The following is a 21,310-nucleotide window of genomic DNA, read 5'->3' on the forward strand; positions in this document are numbered from 1 at the left end:
ACGGTTACGAAAACGTAGTCACCTCAAATCCAAAGTGAAGGGGAGCTCGAGAGGGTAGAGCACTCGCTATCCCCGATTTACAGTTAAAGATATATGAAGTTTTTACAGAATTGTACATGTTTAAGAGCTAGGTTACATGGTAAAGGTTTCGGACTTTCCCCACGGGTTTAACTGCTGAGTTAGCAAGAAATAAAGATGTTAAGCGGCCATTACCTTACTGAAGATCTGCTGCCTGAAGAAAGAGGCGCTTCCCACCTCCCACTATACGTCCATACACTAACTTAGATGTTGATGATGTGGCCGAGAGACAAGAAAATCAGCAGTTTTTATACCCTCGAGGAAAATTCGAGACCTTTCATGGATAAAACAGCCACACCCACAGGCTTTTATTGGCTAGCTAAAAGTTACACATCAAAATCGAAGAAGAAAGACACGATTGGTCAAAAATTAATTACAGAAATTCTGGATTGGCTCAATTCAAAACTGGCGGAAAGGAAAGATTAATATTGCCGACCCAGAAATGAATGAACGGAATTTGTTAAACTTATGAATACAAAATTTCTTCAAGAGAGTTCCTTCACTTCGCACCAGGGTGCATGATCATAGTTTTTTAGTAGAGACATCTATAAGAGAATGTCCACACTTCTTGATCAATGGAATACAAAACAAGTTGAAATCCACACAGTATTGAAAACTTCATAATCACAAAATTTTCGGTAGTGACATCTTCTGAGAAACTTATGAGTTGATCCAGTTTTTAAAGTTCAGAGTTTCTCCTGTAGAGGAGGATTTATTGGCGCAAGATTTAAAACTGCGGTGTAGGGGTGTACCGCCCGGTACAATTATTATTATTATTGTTATTATTATTATTATTATTATTATTATTATTATTATTATTATTATTATTATATTCTCTCTTGCGCGTGTTGCTGTGGTGGTCGGTAGTGAGATACGGTATATTGTATGTATGTGAAGAGAAGTTTATTATGATTAACACAAACACCGAATCGGCTGTGAGCTTGCATCCGGGAGATAGTAGGTTCGAATCCCACTATCGGCAGCCCTGAAGATGGTTTTCCGTGGTTTCCCATTTTCACACCAGGCAAATGCTGGGGCTGTACCTTAACTAAGGCCACGGCCGCTTCCTTCCAACTCCTAGGCCTTTCCCATCCTATCGTCGCCATAAGACCTATCTGAGTCGGTGCGACGTAAAGCCCCTAGCAACAAACAAACAAACACCGAATCATGGAGTCAGGTGAATTAACCAGACACGCTGAAATCTCCGACCAGGAATCGAACTCGGAACCCTCTGAAGCAAAGGTATCGTCGCTGACAATTTAGCCGTGGGTTGGGCCTGGAACTGGGAGACATCCCTCGTCCCATATTTCATTGAGGTCAAAAGTTGCGTGGCACGGAGATGTACCTGAACGGATTTGTTGTAGGAATTTGGATAATACGATCCGAGTGAATTATGAATGAGACGTCCTTGACCCAGTTTAAAACAGCTCTTCCGAAAATCTATACGTTGTCTCTCCTGCCTTGCCAAGAAGCTGAGAGACGCCAATCATGTCTCGTATCATTGCCGTGAGGGCGTACCATTGATCGTGACGTGCTGGCTGCAGTCCAACAGTGGACTGAGCCGCTTAATACGAGAGTAACACGTAAATTATGGCCAAAGATAGTCAGGCATATTCAGGCCAGATTGCTTCCTTTAAATAGCTAAGTGAAACAGAGGGAGTAAAGTCAATGTTCGCTCCTTAACTGCTCCTAAAAGCAGAATGCTTCTGAATGTTATATCATGATATATTGTTATGTCATTCTCTACTCTACTTGTCAAAGTACAAGATAAGGTTTGAAATACACAAATACATCCTCACTGAATAACGCCATTTACCCTGAAGATCTGAGCTAGTCCCACCACTTACGAGAAGTCTCCACGGAAACGTTGGCCTAGAAATAGCCCGAAACCCTTGAAGCACCTGATGATGCACAAGTTTATCATGTGCACCTGTTTCTGAATGTCCCTTGCTGGCACTTAAATCACACTAATGCATTCATTCAACTGGACACATGAATTTCAAATTTCTAAATCACTTTATCTGTTCTTCATACATGAGTGCTTTCTTAAGGCGACATTCCGGAAATAAAAAGATATTTTTACCTAATGCAGGGATTTTCACGAAAATGTGTGGGAATGTTTCCTACATAAAAGTAGAGATATCACGAACAATTAATAGTTTTCCAAAATATACTTTTAAAAAGTCTAATTCCGTTTTTTCATGAAATGTAATTAACATGTTAATGTAAATTCGTAATTAAGTAGATAGTACTTCTTTTAAAAGCACTAAGTATCCATTTTTCTATAAATAATTTGTATAAGGAGATATATCGTACTAAAGTTTGAGTAGATTTTACGTTCTAAAATTTTGGACTTAAAAATCCCTACTACTTGAAAAATTCTGCAATTAAAAACTGGATACGCAGCTTTCTTAATATAGCTGTGATACATATACCATACAAATTTTGTTACATTTGGCAGAATATTATGGGACAAAATGGGATTTAAATGTAAAATTGAAATTGGCAAACAAAGCATTATTACAGTGATAAATTGTTGAATTCAGCGGAATAACTTCGTGGGAAGAAAAAAGAAACTCAATTCTTCGATTTTAAGTCATAAAAAACCATCAAAATGACTAAAATATCGATTTTTATCGCCTTAACGAAACTCCTTAGAAAGCAACTCACTGCCCGCTACTAGTTCACGAATTGTACTGAACATCTTACGTCTATACATCTCATACAGCATGCACCCGCACTAATTGAAAAATGCATACTTGACTCACTCGAACTTCTTGGCTACGCTAAGGGGCAAGTCGGAGAATATCTCCAGAAAATTATCTTGGTTGTTTTAAAATTACAACAATTTCAAAATGAGCGTAAAAAAGCTTCAAAATCGAGGTTATGTATATAATATTTCATAAATAATAATAAAAAATATTTTTTTCTAACTGTAATAGCACTCAAAGAAAAAGTTATTTGCTGTTATTTATATTACATTTCTGGACTTCTGAGGCCCATATTTCAATTATTGATTTGTACATCTTCATTATACACTTTTATATCAATCAGCGTTCAGTGTGAAATCCTCTGTGAATTTACTTACAAATTGCTTTACGTCGCACCGACACAGATAGAGGTCTTATGGCGACGATGGGATAGGAAAGGGCCAGGAGTGGGAAGGAAGCGGTCGTGGACCTAATTAAGGTACAGCCTGGTGTGAAAATGGGAGACGATGGAAAACCATCTTCAAGACTGCCGAAAGTGGGGTTCAAACCCACCATCTCCCGAATACTGGATACTGGCCGCACTTAAGTGACTGCAGCTATCATTACTCGTAGATAACCTATTATCCTCCATTCACCTCACATGGCCGCACTACCGAAGCCGGTTTATAGCAACAACTTCATCACTCGAGTTCAGTCCTAGTACCCTCCTGCCATTGTTACCACCTGTTTGTACCAGCGACCTTTCTCACTACTTTCATGTCCATTACTTCGAATTTATGAATAACATATGTTGAGTCTACTCATCTTTCACTCCCCTAAAGTAACGTTCGTCTGAAAACAGACCGGTGTGAAGGTTCGAGGTGGTTTCGTCCGGGAACTGACTTCATTCTTACAGAATACTGTTCATCGCAGCTCACTGCATTAACTTTGTTGCATCTTGATTCAGTCTGGGAGAATACCGAGCTCGATAGCTGTAGTCGCTTAAGAGCGGTCAGTATCCAGTATTCGGGAGATCGTGGGTTCGAACCCCACTGTCGCCAGCCCTGAAGATGGTTTTCCGTGGTTTCCCATTTTCACACCAGGCAAATGCTGGGGCTGTGCCTTAATAAAGGCCACGGCCGCTTCCTTCCCACTCCTAGTCCCTTCCTCCCTCGTCGTCGCCATGAGACCTATCCGTGTCAGTGCAACGTAAAGCAAATAACAAAATAATAATAATAATAATAATAATAATAATAATAATAATAATAATAATAATAACTGGGAGAATACACGTCGTAAAATACTTGGAATAATCTACCTGCTCCAGTTTCCTATTCCCAACCTGATATTCAGTTCTTAAGTTTATTTTCTACTGACATCACTTTTGTCTGGGCAATGCGTGATATTGGCGGAATATCGTTGGAGGTTATCACCGTCCTCGAATATCTTAAGTAATAACACCATTAGTCATCTTCTTATCTGTTTACCTAAGAATCCATGCGCCTAATTTTCTCCTCTCTTACCGCTTTCTTATATCCATAACTCATACCAGCATAATTCATTGATGAGTATTTGATTTTTCAATACATTCACTTTGTATTTACATATTTACATATTTACATATTTGTCGTCATCCGGCTGTCCTAAGTTATAATCCTATTTTCTATTAATTTCAACTTTCTTAACTGTATTATTTTCTTCCTTAATTACTCCGTATGTATGCTAGTGCTAATCCAGAAACCTGAACACTCTAACCTATGCAAATGTATAACTTTTGGCCCCAGAAAATATCGATATATGGATGCAATTTTAACGACTGTGCAGACCTTCCTTTCGGGATAATTGGTGGCTAAACGGTAAGTCGTATCACAGAAAAGAAAGCACAATCGCGTTTCATTTTCGAGAGATCTACAACTTTGGTCCTATGACGTTTTGTCGTATTTCTATCCCTCATACGTTTAAAAGAGTTGTATTTCTCGATTTCAAGTTAATTTTGTAGTTTTTACACGTATATGTCATTGTTTGGCACACCTATAGGAAAGAAATAATGATGACATTCGGCACGCACATTGATATGATCAGTGGCCATATGATGGCCAAATTTTATGATTTTAACTGTCACATGAGTATAAAAAATATAAAGTAGTATGTGAAAACTGTACCAAATTTCACCCCATTCAATGACTTTAACTCAATATAACCCATAAATATAGGAGATACGAGAAGATGCCATAGGACCAACCATGTAAAACACTGAAAGAGGCGTCTGATGGTGGAATCCGTTTATAGATGCAATTTAAATCTTAATCTTACTCACTGCCTTTACAGTAATTTACGGAGAAATCCGTATACAATATAGAATACCGTAGCGAAGCACGGGTACATTTGCTAGTATAAGAATATATTACTTGATGTGATATATATTCCGTTCTTTCATTTTTCAAGCACACACACATACTTTCAAATTAAATCTATAACAACATTTGTCTCGCATTCATCATAAAAACGCTTTTGTTGCCTCTTACTTGACATGTTTACGTCTTAGCGGTCTCCACTAACCATAACCTATAATAATGTCAACCGTGTGCGACAAAATACTATTCCAACACACCACTAGGAACGCTTTATGTAAAGAAATAAAAGACGCTCGCTGCCCAACGCGTTCAGAAATCTCACGGAAACGTGTTAATTTGTCTTTATCATTTGTTTCGTAACAAATTGTGGAAATGTGTTCGTGAAATAGGGCATTTTTAAACGAGGTGTTAAATTAATAACAATTGTTAGTTAAAATTTTTTTAGAAATATTTTAACACGGAGTTAAAGGAACCGAACCTAAGTGTTTTCACAACCCTGTACTGTATTAGTAAGTAGCTCTGTGAGCCCTTCTACTTCTGCGACGCTTACCTTAAAATTATTTACAACTGAATGTAACCATTGACTTCTGGGCCTCCTTCTACTTCTCTTATCCCCAATGATCGAGTCCATTATTCTCATAGATAACCTCTTCTTCTCCATTTACCTCACTTTTCCAACCAACGAAACCGGCTCAAACACACAGTTCCATAGCAATCATGTCTAAATCGGCTTGTCTCCTTATTGCCCTATGCCACTATTCTCACCTGTTTTCGCAAGCAATTTCATTCTGTCAGTGAGAGGGTGCCAGTCGCCATTTTCCCTCTCAGAAAACAACGCAGGCCTACACTGCTGAACAACGTGTGAGCCCATATTTCACTTAGCGGAACTATCACGACATCGTCACAAAGGGTCAGCCGTAAGTCGTTTACCATAAGCTTCAACTGCATGACGAACACCTGAAGATGCGATTTCAGCAAGATAGTAAATCTGATCTACAGGACTTAGTGTTAGACACCCCGTGATTAACCGGCAAACCTCATTCTGAGCTGGGTGCACAGTTCTAGCACTGAGGGTCAGGCATATGCCGTAGCAGAACAACAAAAAGCTACGACTGTGGTTCTGAGAATTTGTTGCTTTGCATCCCATTTTGTGTCTATCAGTTTGTTTCCAGCGCTGTTCTTCCGGTTGATCTTACGGTAGTGTACTCTAAAGGTAAGAGAACAAAACATGATATTGGCAACAATACGTTTATTTAAATTAATCTCAAACATCCATCCCTAATCATCCCTAACCATAACCTAAGAGAAATAGTCCTTGTCGCTTCGTAAAATCGTTCTTTAAAACCGTTTTCGCTTCAGATTAAATAAATAAAAACTGCAATTAACTGAAATTCTTCTTCTTCTTCTTCTTCTTCTTCTTCTTCTTCTTCTTCTTATTATTATTATTATTTCGTATGAGGGCGCTGATACAATAAAATATATATATATATCACTGATCTCTATACATGGATGGCTGGTAGCTTAGGTAGCAGTAAGCCGAATAGAAGATGACTGGCGTAGTAAGATGGCAGCGAGCGCACGGTGCAGTAGACCACGAGGAGCGCGCTTGCTTTGTTTATGCTTAGTTCAGTGACGCCAGGTCTCCTTATTGTAGTTCCACGGGTGTTCTGTGCTGTTTTATTGCAATACCCCACACATTTACAAAGGAATTAAGATGAAATACATCAGTGAAAAATCACTAGTTTAGATAATTCACTCGCTGAATTGAAACCACATGTTACTTCTGCATGTTAGTAAAATATAAACAAACAAGGGAGCCATGCCTTGTACTACTACGATTATTACAAATACGAATTCCTAAATGTAAATAATACAAATACATAATATATTTAAATTATCAAAGTATACATGTGTGGCACATATAAATTGAGTACTATTTGGAAGAGGTACAACATTTCTGTCCGTCAGTTCAAATTACAATATTTCCTAACATAACGTAATTGTATTGATTACGTAGTAAACAAGTGACTGTCAGCATGCCGAAGTGTACTTCTACGGCAAATACGCCGCGAAATACTTGAATATCCAGCGAAAAACACACAGTAAACTATCATTATGCAATTACAGGAGAAGTGGGTGTGGTTCTGGACTTTTAAACGTCCTGCGGGCTCATATTAAATGGCTTCTACAAGCTTTAAACAAGCCGGAATTACTAAAATAAAAACATTTTTCGAAAGAGGAAGAATAGGGCTATTACTGTATGAATAAAAAAGAAAAACCAGTGTTTTTGGCTCAAAATACGAAAATTTCAGTCATACCTCCCCTTAAGAATGCATAATTTCGTGGCATACATGTATAAAATTTACAGCAATGTTTCCAGAAACTGTTTTTCACTCGTATTGTATTACCGATCGCTAACTGCATGTATTCAACACCTAAGTTAATATTTGTCGGCCGTTATTATACACTCATGTTTATTGCTATCCCGGAGATTTGCTGACCTCGGAATGACGTGTCGGTGTTTCCAATGTCCTTATGCTTTGAGTGAACATATCCCTATATTTTTAATTATTCCAATGCGCCATTAATTGCGATTTAAAATTGATTATATTATCATTGCTTCCCCATAAGGAGAGCTCTAGGGTGCGTACACCAACATGGCGAACCGCGCGCTCAACTTGGCGTACTTTCTCCTGCAGCGGAGAGCTGCCACCAGCGATCCATGTATAGAGATCAGTGATATATATATAGTTATATAAAATACACGGCACTTTGGAGAGATAATTCGTGGGGTCACACTGATTCCATCCAGTGACACCAATTCCCTATTTTGTCGCTTGAACAAGGTCTTAATTGTACACTGGACAGGACATATTTGATATTTATACATGTGTGGAATAGTTTGTATTTCCCTGCAATCATAAAATCCTGTCTGTTATTCTAAATATCCCCACCTCATGAGGTTGTCCCTAGATCTTCCAACACCACTCGTCAAACGATTCAGTGACCTCCAAACAGCCCAGCTGAGCTGATGTCCAGGAGGTATCATCCACCCCGAAAGGTGCTGTCCTACTTTGCCACATGTCTCGGCGCGCTGTGGCTGGTGATTTGTTTAAAGTGGCAGAGACGTTGAGGAATCTCTTTAGTGATTTTAATCTTTTAGGAGACCAACTAGCAGGTGACTCCTGTTGTTCTCCACCTTTGACCTCTCATATCTTGCCACCACTTACCTCCGAATATCAGGTGGAGCGATCCCAGCCAGCGAGTAAAGTTTCTCAGTAGGGGTTGCTTTCAGATATCCTGTAACTATTCTGCATTTTTAAGTGATAACTTGACTTAAAAAACACAAATAAGTGTCATTTCCGATTCTGATATTTTCCCGAACCCGCACTCTCTTCTCAGAATATAGTCTTAAGTGTTCGTACGGTCAACATAAACTGTTACGACCGCGCTATTACGTCTTACCTTCTGCCGCATTCTTCTGCTTGCTCGCCCAGCTGTTTACTAACTGGCCTGCTATCTCACACTGCTGCTTCCTCGTTGTGACGTCACACCTACGTATTTTTCATCGAGTAACTTCTCGAATATGTTCACCACCTATATAAGCAAGCTATTCCTTACTCTCGGCGGTCAGACATTCAGTTGGAAAACAACTCGAGTGGAGAGAGCGGAACTGTTCTCCAACGGCTGGTCCGTTGGGACGTTTTACCTACTTTTATTTGTGAATTGCTGCATTGATTTATCAACAGACTGGGTGAGCAAAAGTTACAACCTTTTATATCTTTCAATATCAAGATTTGAACTTTGAATGTTAAATTATATGGGGTTTCGTGGTTTCAATTCTAACTAAGTCCTTCAGACTGGAACCTTTTATCAACCTCATACGCCAGAATCAACTGTGTTTGGACAAGTGAGAGTAGTGTTGCCACACCTTGAACTTTTCACTGATCCGAGTGATCGTTTACATTGCCAACGTGATAGCCTCTAAGCAGCCTGGAAGGATCCCCCCCCCTCTTCATCCTTTTTTTTTTCTTCCCTCCTTACTTCGCTTTCTTTTTCTTTCCTTTTCTTCCTTTCGGATATTGAGTACTAAAAATTCTTGTCATCCGATGCGCTATAACCTTCCTGCCCTCCTTTGGGTGCAAAATCGAGATTGTAAGGGTGGCCTTAAATCATTGTTTATATAAAGATTTAGTGGCTTTGTTTCTTAATTAAAGTATTTGTGTACTATATATAGGTGTTGATTATAGTTTTCCCTGTCGAACCTTGCTTTTGGGCTTTTCTTGAAAGTCATAATAACAGATCCCAAGAAATCTTAATAATTATTACTCTTGATTGTGTCTTGGTTGTCAAACGGGCTGAGCCCTTATCTAAAGTTTGTAATTCCCCCCTCTTTGCTTGTTGTACCCTGCTTATTCTAGTTATTTGAAGTTTAAAATACAACTTGTTTTAAAACCATTCTCCTCTTATTACATTTGTTCAGTTGTGCGTTCTCTCTCATTCTTTATCTTTCCCTTTTCCTTTCATCTTTTTAAATCAAAAAAAAAAATTGTACTTACCACGGACACCCCTCTCGGGTAGCCCGCCGTGGCGTCCACTGGCTCTGCTGATTGGTGAATGATAAAATCTGATATACTAGGTTTCACCCAACGAGGCATTGACCGCAAGTCTTTCCGTGGTCCGACAAGTCACCACCAGTGAAATAACTTTGGTATACCTTGAGCGTTGTGGTGTCCCAAAGATTATCTTTTGACGATCTTTGTTGTTGTGGGTCGACCATCTCATTTTCTATGCTAAGGTTTCCGTTCCTTTTGCCACTGGTATGAATAAAATATTTATTGGTACCCCACATTGACCTATCTCGTCACAAATGGTAGCAGACAATCTTTTCCATTAATTATACGCTCTGTTTTTCTTTTCCTTATCGTTATGGCATGTTTTTCGGATAACTTTCCTCTGGGTGACAGTTCTAATTCTTCACCACTTCCCTCGTATCATAATCTGTCCTTACCGACCCCTCTTATCGGGGATTTGATTTCTTTCTCTCCTTCTTCGGATTCACTAATGCATTCTTCTGATGACATAAAATCTCCTTCAGTCGTCGGACAACATGCAATGTTTCCATCACCAACCCATTTTTCTTCCTCCCCCCATCTTACTTCTGTTGACAGTGCACTTAATATTCAGATAGTTAAGCAATCATTGCTTCTTGTACCTCAGCTACAAGCTACTGATCCTCGCAGCTTGACCATTTGGCTTTTCTCTGTGAGAAAATTTTTAAATATTACACTTGCTTCCTTTCCTCAATTAATTGGACTATTGTCAGCTAAAACTACTGGTTTCTTTTCAAAATTTTGGCTTGATAATATGTCTAATTTTTCTTCATGGTTTCACTTACGGACTATCATACATAATTATTTTTTGCCCTATGAGATTCGTTACAAATTAAGCACTGACTTTGTCCGTCGCCACCAACTACCTACTGAATCTACACATGACTATCTTGATTCTATTACTACCTATAGTGATGTATTGAACATTGCTTGTAATACTTCTGAATTAATTTCAATTGTCCGTTTTTATGCTGCTCCTTCCTTTCGTCAGCTCCTCGATGCACTTAACCCCCCACTACCATGCTTCAGTTATACAATTTAGCTCAGTCTCATGTCATTAATTCCTTAGGAGATCTTTCATATTATTCATCTATTCCCCCACCTGGTATCGTACCCCCTCCCTTACCTATTTCGTTACCTTCGCCTTCTGTCTCTCCTTCCTCATCAACAAATCGTTTAACTATAACATGCTTTCGTTGCAAAGGTCAGGGACATATTTCTAAGTATTGTACTGCCTCACTTTCGGGAAACGCCTTCCACCCACGTCGTTAGGCAGTCGTCGTATTATTGGGGAAAACCTGCCTTCACTTACTTTTTCTCCTCCTGAAAATGTTCCTCCGTTTTCTTCTAGTGCTTCTTTTCTTCCTTGTACTTCTCATGTGTTGATAACTGTGAATAATTTGCCATCAGTTGCTCTCTTAGATTCAGGTGCTGCCGTATCTCTTATTAGTTTGTCATTTTTTGAATCCTTAAAAGCCAATTTTCCTCATTTGCAGTATACTCCATCTTCTCGGCAATGTATTTCCGCATCAAACCAACCTCTTCATGTCCTTGGCACTATATCTCTAAACATTAAAATGCAATATTTTTCCTGGCCCTTTACTTTTCTTGTGGTTGAGCATTTATCGTCTCCTCTCATCTTAGGGTTTGATTTTTTTTCTCACACTGGTCTCATTCTTGATTCCGTTCATTCCCAGGTTTCTTTTCATTTTTCTTCCAAATCTGTTCCGTTGATAAACCCTTTTGATTATCCCTTTTCCCATCAGTCTTCCTCCCTCGCAATTAATTCTATTCATTCTGATCAGGTACAATCTCTCCTCCAGGAATTTTCTGATGTGATTACCCCTAATTTAGGGACTGTTAAGAACTTCACAGCCCATATCGATTTGACTGACACTACTCCGGTTCGCTCCTCTCCGTATTTTCTTAGCCCTCCTAGGATGAAGATTCTTAATTAATTAATTAATTGATAAGATGCTTCGTGATGGCACTATCATTCCTTCATCTTCCAATTATGCCTCTCCTGCCTTCATTGTTAATAAACCTGATGGCTCCTTTCGATTTATAGTCGATTATAGAAAATTAAACGCCCGTATACTGTATGATGCCTATCCGATGCCTAAATTACAATCCGCTTCCCAACATTTTTCTAATTCTCATTATTTTACTATTTTTGACTTCAACTCCGCTTACAATCAGATTCCCCTTGATGATGTTAGCTCTCGCTACACTGCGTTTATTACGCCTACTGGTTTATATCAGTTCAAAAAAGTTCCATTTGGGTTAAATCTTGGATCTCAAATCATGCAGCGTTTTGTTGATTCTTTATTTTCCGATCTTAAGTACAAATATTTGTTTCCTTTTATTGACGATATCCTTGTTTATTCTCCTGATTTCGAATCTCACTTACTGCATGTCCGTGAAGTTCTTACACGTCTTCGTTCCGTTGGCTTGACTGTTAACCCTTCCAAGGTTCTTGTCGCTCAAACATCTATCAAATTTCTTGGTCATATCCTCAGCTCACAGGGTGTCGCTGTTGATCCTGACCGTGTTTCCGCCATTCATAAAATTCCCCCTCCTCAGAATTTGAAACAATTGCGCTCCTTTTTAGGCACGGTGGGCTTTTATGCCAAATACATTCCTAATTTTTCTCAAATTTCGGAACCATTAAATCTCCTTAAAAGAAAAGGCGTTAAATTTCATTGGACTAATTCTCAACAAGTTGCTTTTGATACCTTAAAATCGAAACTTTCTCATGCCCCCCTCTTGCAAATCCCCGATTTTTCCCTTCCCTTTGAACTTTCAACTGATGCCTCTGACGTCGCTCTTGGCGCTGTTTTACAACAAACTTGTAATGGCCAAACCTTACCCATTGCCTATTTTAGTCGTCTTTTATCTCCTGCAGAACGAAAATATTCTGTCTACGAAAGAGAAGCTCTGGGGCTTCTTTTGGCTATTGAACATTTTGCCGAATACTTGGACCATCGCGAATTTGTAGTACAGACCGATAATCAAGCATTATCCTGGTTGCTTCATAATGCTCCTAAAATAGGTCGTACTGGTCGTTGGCTCCTTCGGTTATCCGGTTTTAAATTTTCGCTTAAGTTTGTATCGGGTTTTCATAATTCAGTTGCTGATGCTTTATCCCGCCTTTTTGAAGATACTCAATCCCATGACTCTGAAATTGATGCTTTGCCTGTTAATGCTATTACCTCTATTTCCTCCCTTACTAATTTTCCCCTTTCCTTTCAGTCCTGTCTGGACCATCAGAAACAAGATCCGTATTGTCAAAAAATGCTTTCACAGCCGCAGATCTTAAAATCACAGCAATAGAACCAGCTTTTGGGTGGTTAGGCCGTGTGCATTATGCAGAGTTTCGTCCAGACGTGCCATTTGGACTCATCAGCTGGAATGGCACGCCCCTCCAGGACTCTGCTTAGCAGGCAGACCAAACTGTGTGGCCCCGCCGAGTTAGCAAATCAAGTTTGCTAACCTGCTAAAGGAGAAATCATTTCTGCGGCTGTGAAAGCATTTTTTGACATTGTATCTCCAATGGGGGAGCATTTTTTTTTGAACGGAGAAATGATTTCTCCTTTAGCAGGTTAGCAAACTTGATTTGCTAACTCGGCGGGGCCACACAGTTTGGTCTGCCTGCTAAGCAGAGTCCTGGAGGGGCGTGCCATTCCAGCTGATGAGTCCAAATGGCACGTCTGGACGAAACTCTGCATAATGCACACGGCCTAACCACCCAAAAGCTGGTTCTATTGCTGTGATTTTAAGATCCGTATTGTCAACAGCTCATTCAAGACCTTTCTCTCCCAAATTATTCTGGTCCATTTCGTTTGCAGAATCGTCTGCTAATTTTTAAACCTACTCGACGTGCTATTTCTCGCCTCGTTCTTCCTTCAAATTTACGTCCTATGATTTTTCAGTATTTCCATGGTTCCCCTGTTGGGGGCCACTTTGGAATGGCCAAAACTTATGCTCGTCTTGCCTCTTTATTTTTTTGGCCACAGATGAGAAAAGACATATATTCTTGGGTTCGTTTATGTGATTCTTGTCAAAAACATAAGCCACTCAACCACCAACCCTATGGGACCTATGCCGCTTCTCCTGCCACTTATTCCGCTGAAAAATTCTATATTGATATTGTTGGCCCGTTAGTAAAATCCTCAAAAGCTAATGCTTATATATTCACTTTGCTCGACGGTTTCTCCAAGTTTCTTATTGTTCGTCCGTTACGAAATATTTCTTCCCAAATAATTATTAATTTATTATCCACTCAGATTTTTCCCATCATTGGTCTTCCTAAAGTATTAATTTCCGACAACGCTTCTATTTTTACTTCTAAGGCCTTTTATAATTTTTGTTTCTCTTACGGTATCAAGAAAGTTTTTACTTCCCCCTATCATCCTCAGGGTAACATTGTAGAACGTTACCATCGAAATCTCAAAACTTTTCTTTCTATTTTTCATTCTACTGACCATAAGTCTTGGGATTCCGAACTCCCCCATTTTGTTTTGGCATTAAATACTACTATTAATTCATCTACATCCTTTACTCCTGCCAAGTTGTTTCTTGGCAGAGAGTTACACACACCCCTTTCTTTATCTTGGAATTTATCCTCATTATTGGATACCCCCTCTCATCTCCTCACTGATACTCAACTGAATCAAGCCCTTCAACAACTTCTTCACGCCAGAGATCTTCATCGTAAGGCTTGAAATTCCCGAGTCCGTTCCCCATCTTTTCAAGTTTCTGATTTTGTACTCTTAAAGAATCATCCCATTAGTTCTACTTCTCAAAATTTATCTGCAAAGCTTTCCCCTCGCTGGATTGGTCCTTTCCGTATCCTCTCTTTTCCCTCTCCGACCACTGCCCTCCTCCAATCCCTTGACACTCCTACTGAAGTTAAAAAAGCTCATTTTTCTCAGATGAAGAAATTTTTCCCTCCTTCCTCTCCTGAGGGTTAGGGATAGAGACTTCTTCCAGGCTGCCTTTGTTGTTCCTTTTGGTTAGGTTTTTTTATCTTCTCTCATTTGTCCATTTTGGGTTTTCTATACTTGTATTTTCTTTTTCTCTTTCCTTTTGCTCACTCAATTCTGCTCTCTCCACTCACCCTCCCCCTATGTCTGACTCTCCCATATATAAATTTTAGGGGTTTTACATTCCCTTTTTTGATTTCTCGTATGGGAAACTTTACTTTAAATTACGTATATTGTTCAAAAATACTTATTTTTATTGTATCTCTCTCTCCATATATATATATTAAGGCCACTCCTTTTTTTATTAATATATATATGTCTATTTTTTGTAACTCTCTATTTCCCTCCATATCACCTTTCTCTTCCTTTCTACTTTCTACCATCTTTTTTTTCCCTTCTTCTCTCTCTCTTTCCTTCCATCCCTTTTTCCCTTTCTTCCCTTTTCCTTTTATTTTTCGCTGCTTATGCCTGTTTGGTTTTTGCTTTCCGTTTCTGCTTCATCGTTCTACGAGTTCCGGCGATGGTATCCTCCGTGGTCATCATGGGAATTTCTTCTCCACCTCTGGATCATCATCGTCATCTCCCCCATCCTTCGGATTCGCCGAGTGGTGGGAATATGTTACGACCGCGCTACTACGTCTTACCTTCTGCCGCATTCTTCTGCTTGCTCGCCCAGCTGTTTACTAACTGGCCTGCTATCTCACACTGCTGCTTCCTCGTTGTGACGTCACACCTACGTATTTTTCATCGAGTAACTTCTCGAATATGTTCACCACCTATATAAGCAAGCTATTCCTTACTCTCGGCGGTCAGACATTCAGTTGGAAAACAACTCGAGTGGAGAGAGCGGAACTGTTCTCCAACGGCTGGTCCGTTGGGACGTTTTACCTACTTTTATTTGTGAATTGCTGCATTGATTTATCAACAGACTGGGTGAGCAAAAGTTACAACCTTTTATATCTTTCAATATCAAGATTTGAACTTTGAATGTTAAATTATATGGGGTTTCGTGGTTTCAATTCTAACTAAGTCCTTCAGACTGGAACCTTTTATCAACCTCATACGCCAGAATCAACTGTGTTTGGACAAGTGAGAGTAGTGTTGCCACACCTTGAACTTTTCACTGATCCGAGTGATCGTTTACATTGCCAACGTGATAGCGTCTAAGCAGCCTGGAAGGATCCCCCCCCCTCTTCATCCCTTCTTTTTCTTCCCTCCTTACTTCGCTTTCTTTTTCTTTCCTTTTCTTCCTTTCGGATATTGAGTACTAAAAATTCTTGTCATCCGATGCGCTATAACCTTCCTGCCCTCCTTTGGGTGCAAAATCGAGATTGTAAGGGTGGCCTTAAATCATTGTTTATATAAAGATTTAGTGGCTTTGTTTCTTAATTAAAGTATTTGTGTACTATATATAGGTGTTGATTATAGTTTTCCCTGTCGAACCTTGCTTTTGGGCTTTTCTTGAAAGTCATAATAACAGATCCCAAGAAATCTTAATAATTATTACTCGTGATTGTGTCTTGGTTGTCAAACGGGCTGAGCCCTTATCTAAAGTTTGTAATTCCCCCCTCTTTGCTTGTTGTACCCTGCTTATTCTAGTTATTTGAAGTTTAAAATACAACTTGTTTTAAAACCATTCTCCTCTTCTTACATTTGTTCAGTTGTGCGTTCTCTCTCATTCTTTATCTTTCCCTTTTCCTTTCTTCTTTTTAAATCAAAAAAAAATTGTACTTACCACGGACACCCCTCTCGGGTAGCCCGCCGTGGCGTCCACTGGCTCTGCTGATTGGTGAATGATAAAATCTGATTATTATTATTATACAATCTTCCTGCAACAGCTGCAGGTTGCCCAAAGACAAAGAGTACCTTCACAACAATAATGGATGTGGATACAATAGATAATGTGTTCGTATGATGTTAAATGTAGGCAGTCGAGTGAGGCATGTCAAACATTTATTTGAGGTCCGCAAGCATGGTTCTTGAAGATCATGATGGACTTCTTGAGTGTGGTAATGGCGATGTTATAGATAAAATCTCTATTTAGCCCAAAGGTATTGCAGAAGTTGACAAAAAATGCAGGTATTGTTCCTCGAGCACCTAACATCAAGCCGATTACAGAAATGGATGAGAGCTTATATTTTTGCTTGTAGAAGTCCGCCGTTTCTTCATAAATTCTTCTTTTTTCTGCATCGACCTCTTCCGGCTTGTTTTCGTTGGTCTCAAATCTAATTGTTGGATCAATGATGAAACCTTCAGAACAGGATGGCTTAAAAGCAATAATGTCAATGCGTCGGTTGCTTCCTCTGTTGGAGAGACCGTGTACTTCTTCATAGACATTATAACCTTGTCCTCTAAGAGCGTTAGCTATCATTGATCTGACTACATTATGGCGTGAGGTGCGCAGTAATTCACCATGTGGACAGGCTCCCAGGACGTGTGAAAGAGTTTCGAACTCTCTGTGGCAACGCCGACAGAGGCTGTTGCCCTGGGATCTGCCAGGTACAGTACGCACAGCAGAGACATTGGCGTTCATTTTTATTGCATCACGCCATTCACTGCAAGACAATCCTTTATGATCACGAATCCATGTATTCGCTGGAGTATACTGTTTAAATAGGACTACACCTTTGCCTTTATGCTCTTTTTTGCTCCAGTTGTCAAAGGCTCTTCTTCTCAGTTCGAGTCGGACTTTCTTTGTATCTACAAAGCCATGTCTTTTGTCTCGAATAGATTCTGTTTCTGCTACATTTAATACGGCAAGGCTTGTGCTGATTTCTTGACATAAGTTTCTCGTTGAATGTAGAAAATTACTATTGGAAGATTTCAAAATTTTGCATGCATTAATATGTTGCAGATATATTTCCCATGATACACAAAATAAACCCAGACCTTTAAATTTCATTTCAGCGTATATCATATCATTCGGGACATCCATGGGAAGTTGCAAAATTTCCTTTAATGCCCCCCTAACCATAATATCGGCGTCATTTGTAAATTTGACTGGAATCTTTTGTGGTGGTACTGTCTGAAATTTATATACCAAACTGGGACAGATTGAAGTGTTTATGATTACAAATTTTTGATCGGAATGCAAAAGGGGTGAAGAAATGAGGAGCTCTAGGGTGTTTTTGAGCTTATTTAGGACCTCGACGGACTGGAAGGTAATTTCATTGGAAAAATTTACACCCAAATATTTGATAGATTCTCCTTTCTTCAGACATGGTATCTGTTTTTCATCTGCCGTGAATAGTTTTTCTTCTGACAGGTGACCATGTTTGATGCATATTCCTTTACATTTTCCAGTATTGATGCTAAGTCCAATTTCTTGTAGTTGATGTATGGCCGCATGAGCAAGTACTAAAGCTGACTCAGAATCTTTTCCAACAATAACTACATCATCAGCAAAACTTAACACTGTTAGAGCTTCATGATCTGGACTCAACTGAAAGCCATATTGGGTAGATATCGACGTTTCGCTAAGGTCATCCAGAATATGATTGATGGCGAGATTGAACAGGATTGGCGACAGAGGAGAACCTTGCATAACTCCCCTGCTTATCAAGAGAGGTCTTGTTTTGCTTCCCTGCGTCTGAATTTGTGTGACATTTCCTGATTGCAGATTCATGATTAAATTCGTAAGTTTGGATGGAATTGGTAACGACTTTAGTGTCTCATTTAAATGGGCATGACCAACGTTGTCAAAGGCTTTCTGGATATCTAAGAATATAGCAGTCAGATTAGCTTGTTTATTTTTGGCTTCACGGAGAAGAGAGTCGAGTATCGCAGTGTTGACATGCGTTCCAGAGGAGTTGGTAAATCCTCGTTGATTGGGGTTTAAGACAACATGTTCACGAAGACGCCTGTCAAGGACCCGCTCAATTATTCTCCTTATTACTGAACAGATTGTGATAGGTCTCCAGTTCTTAATATTGAGTGAATCTCCACCTTTATGAATTAGAACAGTCCTGGCCTTTTTGAAGATAGAAGGTACAACCCCAGTTTTCAACATACGTGTGGCAATGTGAGATATTATGTCGATTGCAATACTTTCTTTGATAACTCTGACGAGGACGTGGTCTGGGCCGGGTGATGTGTCTACGGCTATATGATTAATAGCAAATCTGATTTCATCTGGGCTTATAGTGTCATTAAATAAAATGTCAATTTGTTCCCTATCAATATCACTTGTATGAGATGGGTATTCGGGTCGAATCATGTCATTAGGTTGCCCGAGAATTTCAGAGAAATAATGAAATATTTCATCCGAAGGAATTTTACAGTTTTCAGCATTGGAATTTAAAACAGATCTAATAGCCTTTCTGCGCTGATTGTAAAAGTGGTACTGGGTAAGCTGATATTTGTATTTTTCGCGGCGTTTTATTCGGTCCCGTTTTGTTGCCCGTTCGGGGTTGGTTGTCTGTTTATATTTCCTTTGGTTGTCTGTGATTTGTTTATTTTTCCTATACTGGTAGTATTTCCGTGACGGATGTTTGGGGCCAGGAAGTAGATCAATCGCAGAGGCCAAGAACTCACACCAAATGTTAATCTCATTGTCAAATTGCTCGTCTGTCAAATTGTTTAAAAATCTACTTCGCCACTGCATCATTTTCTGCTTAAATTCATGCGGTAGTGTGTTGACATCTTTAGTTTCCGTGTTAGCATTAGGGTCACTTTCTTGAACGATTGTTTGGACATTTTGAGAGGGATCAGCCCTCTGTCGATTTCTAGAAACTAAAATTTGACGGTGAATATCAGGATGAGCTCTGCTGATGTGTATTTTGACCCCACGGGAACTGGAGTAATGACATCCGCAGTGTGGACACTGACAATTTATGTTATCACATGCCTGGTTTGAAGAATTCGCACTGTGTCTAGCTGATAAATTTGTATGAAGAGTTTGAGATGCCTGAGGAATTCCTAAATTAACGTGCAACTGTTCACTATCTAGCAATGATGAGTCCTGAGATAGTTGCTCGTGAGCTCTTGCTATGTGTATGTTAATGCCCCTCTTTGTAAACTTTCTGTGACATATCTTGCATTCAATAAATGTAGGCACAGCACTTGAAGTGCTTGATGCTTCCCGAGAATCGACCATGCTTTGGAGTGTTTGGCTCATCTGTAATAATGCTGTTTTTGAATGATAGATCTTACCGAGTCAGATGGTTCTCTCCACTGCTAACACAAAGGTAAATAGCTGATGTGAAGTGTCAGAATAATAATACTGCTTTTATATCGTCATATGTTCAACGACAGTGGTACAGAAATCAACCAACGAAGCCGTCATAGAGGGTACCCCACAATGTTATCACGGAGGTTGTACATTGGTAATGTAACGGAGGAAAATCAGGTGCAGATCATTAAAATAATCTATACTATAACATAAAGGTTCTACCGCAGTATTTTCATCCAGTTAATTATATTGTAAGATTTGTTATATAAATTCAATATATATCCAATCAAATGTCCAAATGCAGCACCTAACCTAGATTGTTGGTATCGTATGTAAACAGATTAGATTGTTTAGCCACAAACAATATGGTCACGAGATGATAAAATTCTTACTCATAAGGGCCTAAAGACTGCCAATTGTCCTAAACGGAGATTGTATTAGTTAATCTTCAAAATATTCGTGATATAGAATAACATAGCAACCATTCGATGAACGTAAATAAACAATACGTGTACTAACCTATAAGTATATGACAAAACAACTATAAACGCAGAAAACGATACAAGCCACAATGTAAACTATAAAACATATTTCAAAATATCACCAAGACCAGAAAAACTATAGTAAAAATGAATATTAACCGTAACAAAATGTCAAAATATCAAGATCGGGAAGTGTCTCTTAACACTCAAGTCACCGCCTTCTAGTCACCTCAGTAGTTTTTAAGGCATTGACCGCAAGTCTTTCCGTGGTCCGACAAGTCACCACCAGTGAAATAACTTTGGTATACCTTGAGCGTTGTGGTGTCCCAAAGATTATCTTTTGACGATCTTTGTTGTTGTGGGTCGACCATCTCATTTTCTATGCTAAGGTTTCCGTTCCTTTTGCCACTGGTATGAATAAAATATTTATTGGTACCCCACATTGACCTATCTCGTCACAAAACTTACGCCAGAATTCTATTTCTTTATTTAAAGCTCTCTTTTGACTTGTATGTTGAATATTTATTTATTCAGACATGAGTCTGATATCATAAGACCGAGCTCAACAGCTGCAGTCGCTTAAGTGCGGCCAGTATCCAGTAATCGGGAGATAGTGGGTTCGAGCCCCACTGTCGGCAGCCCTGAAGATGGTTTTCCGTGGTTTCCTATTTTCACACCAGGAAAATGCCGGGGCTGTACCTTAATTAAGGCCACGGCCGCTTCCTTCCAATTCCTAGGCCTATCCTATCCCATCGTCGCCATAAGACTAATCTGTGTCGGTGCGACGTAAAGCAAATAGCACGATATCATAAGACGATAATTTGAGCAATGTGGGGAACTCATTTCTACCTGGGAGAGTGGAACTTTTATAATGCATTGAGACGTGGTGCGTTACATCATACCTTCTTGGTGCCTATCTTCCTTTTAGCGGTAGACAG

Source organism: Anabrus simplex, chromosome 3, assembly GCF_040414725.1.
Source record: "Anabrus simplex isolate iqAnaSimp1 chromosome 3, ASM4041472v1, whole genome shotgun sequence".
In the NCBI taxonomy this organism is placed as follows: Eukaryota; Metazoa; Arthropoda; class Insecta; order Orthoptera; family Tettigoniidae; genus Anabrus; species Anabrus simplex.